Raw genomic sequence first — 11,631 nt, forward strand, 5'->3', positions numbered from 1 at the left:
GCCACGCAGAAATTAGGAATGTGAATGGTGGGCTCTTGCATGCATTCGAAATCGAAAAAGATGAAATTGCCTTTCTTCTTCTTCTTGTGGTCATCGTCTTTCTCTTGTTGTGGTAGGTATTTTTGCATGTAGCATTGGTATTCCAAGTCCACGATTTGTTGACAAATGTGACATCGTTTCTTTCCTGAACATACGTGTGCCTTGGCATTATTGGTACTTGTGCCTTGTCCACACGTAGGGCACAATCTCAAGAGTTGACAAGCACATTTCTGCTGTGAACCTTGTGTCTTGAGATGTTGTTGGTAACAGATAGGGCTGAAAAACGTGCGCTGACAAGCTGAACAATGTACTCGTTCTTGTCCTTCGTCCAGACAGGGTTGGGAGGCCAAAAATCCTGAGCATTTCGATATACAATGTTTGTGTTGCTCTCGATTGTTATAGCCATAGTCACATGTCTCACAATAATAACCGTATCCAAGGAATCGAGTGATGGCGGTAACGGCTTCGAAATGTTCTTCGTGATAATAGACGTGAATGTATTTTCCATCTTTAAAATCTTTCCCTCGAAACAACAGAGGTCCGCGCACTTCTTGAGGGTGCACTTTCAAGGTGTCGCGTGGAGCTAGGACATCTTGCATGTTTTACATTTCAGGAATCCCACAGGGGGTGTCTTTGGACAGGCCAGCTTGTTGTAACAGGAGTTCTGCTTCATTTCGTTGTTTAGATCGGTTCGATTTTCGAATGTTCTCCCAGGTTCTTTTCCATTCTGCCGTGTCGTTGTTGTTGGCATAGGTTCGTCCCACCACGATAGCCCTGGCTAAACACATCTGGTCTTGAGAATTGTGAATTTGGACGAGGCTACGCTTAATGCCACGAAGGCCATTCACCAATAAGACCTTTTTGCGTTGTCGGGTCCCTTGAGGAGGAGAGACGTTGGTCATGAGCAGTGTCGCTTTTCCATCAGTGATGTCAAACTGGTCATTGGATTGTTGCACGTGTTGAATCTTGTCCATGACTTTGGAAGCGGTTATTTCTGCGGGTCTGCTAAACTCGATCCAAACAGGGGATTTCAAACCGTCGTGTTCTATGGAAAGTCTCAAGCTATCGTATTCTTTCGCTTGACATTGTGGCTTTAGTGTGGTGAGCAAAGAATCCCACACTTCGGTGACGAACTCTTCTCCTTTCTCCAACGGTACGTCGGCCTTGAAATCTTCAAACTTCACCCTGTAAGTGTGAGCCATGGTTCTAAATTTTCTAGAGGAGCGCTTTTCCGTCTCTCGAATGCGATAGTATTTTTCAGGGTTGACTGGTGAACTTTGACTAGGTGCAGACTCTCTGGGTTTGAATTCTGGTCCACTCATGTCATCTTCAAAATCACTGGCATGATTTGTGCCAAGACTTCAGCGACGGTACGAGGCGATAGATCACGTTTCTACCTCTTACTTTCTTCTTTCTTCACGAATGAATTCAATCGTTTCATCTTGACTGCGAAAAGTCAAATGACTAATGTTAAACACAACGGGTCACTTTATATCCATCGCAGACCATCGTATATAAAGGGTGTGTGACTTGCCTTCCACTATTCATTTCACTCTCAAACCGAGCAGAACGACGAAAGAGTCGACACAGATCGAACTTTTCATCAGAGCTTTGCGAGGGGTCATTAGAAAATTTTCTTCAGACCAGCCGACGGACTACTCTCCCTCCTTTCGAGATAAAAGTCAAGATACTTGCTATATTTGTAAGAAGAAAGAACATTGGTCTTCAGAGTGTCCCAGCCGTCAAAAAAGCAAAACAGGGGTTAGAAGAGACAAATGTCAAGATACCTGTTATCATTGTCAAGAAAAAGGACATTGGTCTTCAGAATGCCTTAAGAAACAAGAGGAGCAAGAAGAAGAGAGGGATTCTGGAGAGGAAGAAGAGGAAGAAAGCAGACAGGTGAAGAAACAGAAACAAGAGAAGAAAAGAAGGGAAGAAAGTGAGGATGAAGAGGAGGAAAAGACTGTGACAATGAAGAAATTTAAAAAAAGAGAGAGTGAACAGAGACAGAGAAAAAGCTAATGAACTTTTTAACGTGCTATGCTCTGTTGTGAATTGAATTGTACAAAAATTAGTACCAGAATAGACCATGCATAAAACGTAAGTGTCTCTTAGTTTTGATTTTTAGAATAAGAACCTACACTCACGCACTCACACGTACCATAGGGGTAAAAAGGGCCTTTTTGAGTTTTAATTGATGATGGCAATTGAAAGATTGTCTCTTTTCGAGAGAAATGGGTGGCCCTGAAAAGGGCCTTTGGTGTATTTGTTGACTTAAACAATAAACTTAGGAAGCAACCAACTTTAACTGTCTTAAGCCTTTGCCACGGCGAAGGCCTACTTCTGGACTGCGTACTGTTGATGATGATTTGGTAGAAATCACTAAGGGTGGTACGGTAGATGTTGTCACAGGGTTTTATTGTTTAGCTCGGGAAGGTCTTTTTCTCTTCGGTCGTAATAAAGAAGTCTGATACATTTGTTTCAGACTTCTTAACTCCGCTAAAATGTCAACAGTATCGTGACCGTTTGACTTTCACACCCTTGTTTCTATGCTGCTTCTTCTTGTTGTTTCCTTCTCACCTCTTCTTATTGTTGTTGTAGGAGAAAAGCTCGTTCTACTTCCTTTTGCTGCTGTACAAATTTTCCAATTCTTCTTTCTGTCTCTGTTTGAAATTCTCCACGTGTGGTAAAGAAGGAGAAGGTGGCGAACGTACTGGTTCCAGAACAAATTCTTGTGAAAAAAAGTCCTCAAAATCCCAATTCACCTCTTCTGTCCGGGTTCCCTTGGGTCATCGATGCTAGTCCATCGTTTCTGTTTTCCACCCGCCGGTGCACCCCATTTCACTGTCTTCAGAGTTTCCGCCATGATTGAAAAGTGTCGCATGGATTGACTGTGCACAGACGCTAGTGCCTCTATATAGGGAATGTAACGTCATAGACTGCTCTCATTGGATTGGAGGAATGGTGACTGAATTTTGTAACGCGTGTTTGGATTGGTTAACCAATCCGTTTCGATCCTCCCTTCCCCTATAAATAAGCGCAGTTCGCTGCATTCCTTCACCTGTTCTCGTCACCAAGATGTGGACCGACGTGGAATCCTCTAATCTAGTCTCTTCAATGCTGTTTCGTACGGACTTGCCGATGTATGTCCGATCCTCGTGGACTATTGTCAGGATAACAGATAGAAGCCTTTGGAAGACAAGAATCTACATAGAAAGGCAAGGTTGTTTAAAGAAAGTTTTAATTGACGGACCAGAAGTGAGACAAAATTTAAGGAAAAGAAGGAGACCTCAACCATGCCCTCTATGTTAACAGTATGGTATGTCAACATAAAACCAAAAGCCCTTTTCAGGGCCATTCATAGGCCACGAAAAGACATTGACTTTCATGCCTCAAAAAAAAAAACATATTTTTAAATGTTGTCTATGTGTTTTGTCTCTTGTATGTCCTGTATTTTTTCCCATTGTCCCTAGACAATCCCACCCTGTTCCATTCTCATTGTCCCTAGGCAGTCTCACCATGTTCAATTTCCATTGTCCCTATAATGTCGGTCCTGCCTTCCCCATGTTCAATTCCCATTGTCCCTATATTCCATATCCCGTGCTCCCCATGTTACATTCCCATTGTCCCTATAGTCCAAACTACACATTTTAACATTAAAGTCCCTTGTCCCCCTGTCGTCACCCTACACTACTAACGTAAGACTGCTAGCTGAAGCGTACGCCCATGGTTGTTGTTGTTGTTGTTGTGTGTGTGTGTGGGTGTGTGTGGGGGGGGGTTCTCCTCATGTAGGTATGCAGCTAACACAATACTAACCATCATGGTCTGAGAAGAACAACAAATATATTCCCATAACTATGTATACATATTATAAAGGTGGCAACCCCCCGCCACCAGGCCCAGATAAACACGACAACAAGAGTGGTAAGATATAAATAAACACAACAAATTCTTATTCCCCAACCTCATAAGACTATAAGGTGAGCTAAGCCCAGTCATCAGGCACCCCCCACACAAGGCGGAACTAAATAAACAACAACATAATCCCCAGTTATTAACACGACATGTAAATCCAACACTGATACTCAGACCAAACATACTAATTTATATAACAAAAGGGGCACACTATACCTTCGAAATTCAATATATCAATTAAACAAAGAATCATGGCGATAAAACCCAGTCGCAAACATCGATATCTAAGGCAATGGAAGTCGAGTGACGCAGAACAGCAAACTATAGCGGAACAGCCAAATACTACAACAGCATGAAGAAGAAAGAAAGAGGGTAACACAGAATGAAGGAGTAAAGAAGAAAACGGACATCGACTTTCAAATTGCCAATTTATATGAGGTTCTTCCTTTGGCTATTGAAGACCTCTTTCGATAAAAGCTCTATCCCCACAACCCTAACTCGATCCTTTGTATAGCGCCATTAAAAGTGGAAACAGAAAGTAAACGCAGCGTGACCCAACATGTATAGGGTGCCTCACATCTGCTGATTGACAACATTTCGGCAAATCAAAAGTACACCATATACACCAAATTCCAACTTTAATTAAAAATAGTAATGAAATTACACAACTCAGAGGATTAGGAAAATTACACGAGTGGCTTATGACTGAAAAATTGTTAAAGCTACGTTAAAAATCCAAATCATACACACACACACACACACACACACACACACACACACACACACACACATACACCATTGAAATATATTTCTGTCCACTGCTACAACTGGACTTGATTTGATCTTACGCGCTTTGCCGTTTCTGGGCGTACAGCTTTCCTGTGGGTGGCGTTTCGCATTCCGCGGTCCCCTTGCCTCCTTTCCTCGGCCGGACATGTTCATGAATTAAAAAGTACGGCATTCAAACATGAAAGCGGGACTGTAGTGGCTTCATTTCTACAGTCCCGATCAATTGAAATTCTCGTCCTTCGAGACTTAAGCAGTCGCGAAAGCTCTAGTTGCGAAGGCGACTTACATCTTTTAATTCATTAATTGGTTGATGACAGGGGAAATATTACGCTATGTTTTTTCCTTTGCCTCGCAATGTACTGTGGCATGCGATACCAATTCCCAAAATGGGATAATTATGGATAATTTTATAAAGTGATTATCAAGGGTAATATCTTAATCGCTCCCCGCCCCCCACCCCATTCTGAGATTATGATTGTATCGTGTACCTTCAAAATGAATTATTATATCAGATTTCAAAACCACAGTCAGCACAGAGTGTAGTACAGAATGATGTAACTTATCGGTAAATCAAACCAAGTCTACAAAAGTAAACAGTATCTCACATCAAATATAGATCCTATCTCAAAGCAGAATATTGGACTTCATTATATATAAAGGGCTCAAGACGGAACAACAATACGAGCTAGTACGAGTCACATCCACTGCTATCCAATTATCGCTTCGGCTTAACCTGTTAGAAGAAACTAAAGCGGGTTACTATAAATATAAAGTAAACGACCAAAGATGACTTTACAAGGAATACATGCTGTGGCATACTAAGGCGGGGGGTGCGAAGGGGGCAGTCCGCATCAGGTGACAGCCAGGAGGAGGTGTATTACCTGTCATTGAATTTGTATTATCCTGCATTTTTCGTATTTACAATTTGCTTATTACAGTACTGTACTACTTAAAAAGCTGCATGCAGACATAATATACTTTCTCTGTGTATAAATTTTAAAATTACTTATGGGTTGTCAAAGAAATGATCCGCCCTGTGTGCCAAATACTTTAGGTACGCCCCTGAATACATGTAAACATTACCTGTGACCCCACCACCCCATCACAAACAGTGCGCACCAGAACCCGCTCACAAATCAGTGACATCTGTTTACCCATGTCTGCACGCATAATGCGAAACCAAATTATTATACATACAAGTTGATAGCTTTAAGCGAAACTATGATGCCAGACATCACGGAAAACAAATGTAAAATGTTAGGACTCGCTAGAGGAAAAGAAAGTGAAACTTTACTGCCTCACTATGCTTTCAAGCAAAAAACAAAAACAAAACAATGAACCCTACGTTTCACATGCATTTGTTTAATTTCAAATTGAGAGAAGAGAATTGAAATTTACGTGTATTGCCTGATGAAAGAATCGAAAACAGAAAGGGCGTGTGATACAAAATGTATACATACAAAATATTGATGATGGCACAAAACACACAAATATCTGAAACACAGTCTACATATACAATGCGAAGAAGGAAAGTTGCACGAGACAAATCAAATTTTCCAAATGAACGCGTCAAAATGTCGCATAAAAGAGTACAATAAACCTAGGTTATGTACCATTCGTATTTAAGTCTCCATTTGTTGCTTTGTCAGATCCTAGTGGTGATTATGAACAGTCGGTCTTCTGGAGATATTTCACAACTCGAGTAATTAGCCATCCTCTAGGAACAGGCGGCATAATTTACAGTACTCCCGAGAGTTATGACAACATGTATTAGTTTCGTAGAATGGACCATTTCTAATTTTCTTAACATAGGAATCCTCCGGATAAATTAGTTATACGTGTTTGGCAAATTTCAGGTAATACTGATAATACTTTGTATTTGACGTTTGGATCGTGTTTTGTGTTGCATAGCGTGAACTTATTAACATTCGGCCTGGAAATGCTTACTAATAAGTCCTATAAGTGTCAGAACACACACTTGCAAGTATGAAAGTGTTTCGTGCTTAGAGAAAAATTATTGTAGTAGACCTATTTCGCATTTAAGAACCCTTTGGTTGACAGCGACTACTAAAGGTCCTTTTAAATATGAGATGCAGGACACGCTCTAACGTGTTTGATTCGCTCGGTATGATACCCCTTGTGTGCAACATTAGATGTATTACAAGCGGACTTCAGCTGGCAATATGCCAGGATGTGGAGATGATGCCAGCTATGTACAATGAATGAATGAATGAATACCAGCCTCTGCTGTGTATTGATTTTCTTTATAATAATTTTCCATAGCGTGTTATACTATATACTGGTGAACGAGACAAAAAAGTTGAGCTCTGTATATTTTCATATGAAGAAATGTTCGTGGCTGTTTATATGTAAATGTTGAGTTGCGACGACACTACTGATTCACAAAGTATACCGAAGGATTTCATGGAAATTTGTAATAGTGGAGTAAACCTGACAAAAGAATGGAATGTTAAAAATGTGACAGAAACATCGAGATCGCTGCATCATTTGAATGTATCATACATGTTCATTAACGATGCACAAAGTTGTAAAAAGTTACGGAAACAAACTCAGAATACATTGATAAGTTGGTGAATCTGGGAGTAACTTTAGAAATGGAACGAATTGTCGCAGGTTTGAGGCATATAAAACTAAAAAGAATCTGCGGAATATCGTGCCTGAAAGTGTACACCCCCAAAAGAATCACAATAACGCACCTACTATGTATAAAGCGAGTGAAGCTTTTGATAAAATCAGTGACGAAGATAATCAAGAGCAGGCTAATTAAACAAATGTTCTGGGGGACATAAGTATAAGAGTGACACTCGTGTTAACCAATCCATTGTATTTGTTTTACAAAACCTAATACCACGATGCAAAAATGAGGCAGCGCGAACATTTAAGAAAATTACATTACGCTTTCATTGAACATAAACAACCCAAAAATGTGGATGAAATTAACCACGCGTCAAACACAGTTGGGTACATACAACAGCTTGGTAAAATTCATGTTGGTGTTGTACTCGGTGATGGGTAATTTGAGGTTATTTACGCCGAGGTTGATGATCGGCTTTGTGTTAGTGGCAAACACTACTGTTTTTACATTGAAATATCGATGGAGGTTTATAAGAGAATGAGACAGGAAAATATAGCAATGTTTTCGCCAAATAGATAAACGCTTGTATGTATGTATGTATGTATGTATGTATGTATACGAAAAGCCCAATAGCACTGGAACGCAGAAGCTGTCTGTCTTCGAATACGAACTCTGTCAGAACATGTCATTATGAATATCATAGAACACACACACACACACACACACACATATATATATATATATATGTTTGTGTGTGTGTGTGTGTGTATGTGTGTGTGTGTATGGCAACATAGTCAAATCACCTCATCAACGTTGCCATCCTTGTGAATCTGTTCATGAGTACTATAAAGCGCTCAAGTTTAATGGGACAATGATCCACATCTTGGTCATATTATTGTGTCTTAAACTCTATTTAAAAGTTGTGATAAACAAAGGTGTTCATTTCCATAATAGCTTCAGTCTTTGTGCAATCAGTTTTAGCCGTGTTCAGTTATATTTTGAGAGGAATAATTTATCTAAATTAGTCATTGGAATTACAAAGTGCTCACTGACTTTTCAGACGACAACTTTGTTTTGTGATTATTGAGGGCCCATTCAAAGTCGTTCTGGTTGACATATTGTAATATATCAAGATTACTGGTTGATTTTCATATTCAAAACTATTGGTACATCAACACATTAAATATTTGAATTCATTCAAAACATCAGTGGAATTCATTCGGAACACTCTTTATTTGGAATTTTGATAGAATTTTTTGGATTATTTGGGATTTAATTCACAATACTTAAGTTCCATAAAAAAATTATTTTATAACTTAGACAATGAAATTATCTGTCTAATTATATGAAACATGCATTTCTTGTTTTATGTCTTACTTGATTTAAGACTACTGAGTCCTAACACAAGATTTTAAAAACGGCCACTTTAGCCAGACATCTTTGGCATCTGATCAGCATTATTTTTATCTTGAACAAACTAGAAATCATAAGAAGTCTTTTAATGAAAACCCCATGTTCACATTGCCGTCTATTTAGCTGATGTATCGACAACAATAATTTCAAGATGGCTGTCATGGCAGCCATATTATATATAAGATCTCCACCATTTTCATTTAAAATCAACTAGACATCATACTTAGAAGTCTTTTAGCGATAACGCCATGATGATTAGACTACACATGTGATGTAATCTCCCTTCCTATATGAAATTAATAACTTCTCTATTTATAATATATAGCATCTAATTATTGAAATCTACTGTGTCGTATAAGCGACATATATTCTTTCAATTAAGTTCAAATATCTGCTCGCATACATCCCTAGTTTTATATTTTGCATTATTTTCTCTATGACATTTTTAAGGTTTGTTCTTGGAGTTTTTCCCGTATATAATTCTGAGAGCATTGACCAGTTTTATTAGTAGGTTCAGGGTGAATCCCACTAAAATGTCGTATTAGCATAATTCTAGTTTTTGCATTGTTTATTTTTTATTCAGTAGCTTTTCCAAAAAAGTCATGATATTTTTTTCCAGATGCTTGAAAGTGTAGTCGTCAGAATGAAGTTAGTACAGTCATCTGCATGTTGCGCTCTGCGCTTCCCACTTTCACAATGGATTGGGTGTACGATTGGAGGAGACGAGCATTCGTGTATGGTGATTGTTCCCGGAGGTGCAGACACTAAGTGGCTGAAAAATATAAAACGGTCCTCTTCAGGACCAACCATATCTCTAGAAAAGAGAAACAAATCAATTTGCCAAATGTACTTATTTTAGTATGTTTGTGTATTATATGTGTGTGTGTGTGTGTGTGTGTGCGTGTGTTTGTGTGTGTGTGTGTGTGTCTGTGTGTATCTGTGTATAAGGGTTAGAGGTGTGTGAGTATGTGAGTGTTTTATATTATTGGTATGTTTGAATAGTATATCTGTGAAATTTCATCTCCTTCTTCTACGCAATACCCCTATCTTCTGAGAGTTGGTGTGGGAGTTTAGACACTACACAAGGTGTTTTGAATTAGGTGTATGTTCTGTTGAATAATATAAGTATATTTAATATTATCTTTGTGCGATTTCATCTTGTTCATTTACATTATAAGTGAAAACTCGAAATGTTTGGGAGAGTGTGTTTAAGGGGTGTTGAATTGTATAGTTGGTGTGATAGATAGTACTTTTGTGGTGTAAGGGGTAGCTATTTTGTAAGATTTCATCTGACTCCCTTACATATAAGCTAACCTAGGAGACTTCTGATAGTGTGTAGACTGAGTGTTGGATGGTAGGGGGATGCTTTATGGTAGAGGTAGTGTGATGCATAGTATTTTTGTGGTATAAGGGATAGAATATTTTGTAAAATTTCATGTCCTTCTCTTATATTCTAAACGAACATTATATGTTTTTGAGAGTGAGTGTGATATGCTGGATACCATCAAAAATATATGTGTCTATTTACGCAAAGTCTGCGTAACACCTTATAAACGTGTGCAAGAATAAAACGATGGTCAAACTTCAAGTAACTGTACGTTTGTAGCCGGGGCAAGGTGTTCCAGAAAACACGGACGCCCCCTTTCCCGATCAAGCCCCGATGGTCGAACTTAAACCATGATTAATCAGAAATACTTTAAATAGGAATAGGAGGCTAAACCACCCAGGTCTCTCCTCCCCGATCTCATCATGAAAACAGTGAAAGCCTAGGGAATTCATCGCAAGTAAAATTATTAACAACATTTAGGCAAAGCAAATACATAGATCTAAAGTTGGTCATACACTCCACTCAATCTAATTGAAAGGGTACAATTCGACAAAACTTATCTTATACTCAGATAGAATTTATAACTAAAACAAAAAACCTGATGGACGTAAAGCTCAATGACATAAAGGAAAAAATAATAAACTTTATAAGGGGAAAAAGAATACATTATCGACCAAGAAAATACTTAAATAAATATAAACGGGGAGCGGGGCTTGGACTACCACATTTAGCATGCATACAGAAAACAAATATTTTAAATATAATAAGAATTCTGATGCAAAGCAGGAAATATATAAATATATATGGTCTGATATATGTATGTGTGAATATATATATATATATATATATATATATATATATATATATATATATATATATATATATATATATATATATATATATATATATATATATATATATTCTTGTTCTCTTGGCATCAGTCCGTCTACGGGAGACGATGGCATAGCTCCAAGGTAAGATTTTGCTTATCCTTCTTTCTAGCTCTCTTTTCAGCTTGTTTTATTTTTCTCTCTTCCTCTGCCTTTTGAACTCCCTGCCTGACAGCTAGACACCAGCTGGAACGATTGTTTGCACAGCTCTCCCAGTCATTGACATTGAGTCCATTCTCTTGACATGGCCAAGCCAACGAAGGCGCCTCACGCTGAGAAAGGAGAACATGCTATTCATCTTCGCGCGTTCTAGAACCTCTGTGTTGGGTACTTTGTCCTGCAACTGGATGTGCAGAATGCGCCGCAGACATATCAGGTGGAAGCGGTTGAGTTTCCTCTCGTGTCTTGCATAGGTGGTCCATGTTTCGCTGATGTAGAAAAGTGAGCTGAGCACGCAGGCTTGGTAGACACGCAGTTTGGTCTTCTCTGTGAGGATGGGGTTGTTCCAGACTCTCTGGTTAAGTCTGGCCATCATTGCTGCTGACGTTCACCTCAGAATCAATGGAGAGTGAGCTGGAGATGTTAGACCCGAGGTGTGTGAAGTTCTCGACAACTTCCAAGTTGTACCCATCGATGGTGACAGAGGGAGGGGAGTCTGTGTC

This window comes from Sinohyriopsis cumingii, unplaced genomic scaffold (genome assembly GCF_028554795.1).
Source record: "Sinohyriopsis cumingii isolate HCF-2022 unplaced genomic scaffold, ASM2855479v2 utg000781l, whole genome shotgun sequence".
NCBI classification, from domain to species: domain Eukaryota; kingdom Metazoa; phylum Mollusca; class Bivalvia; order Unionida; family Unionidae; genus Sinohyriopsis; species Sinohyriopsis cumingii.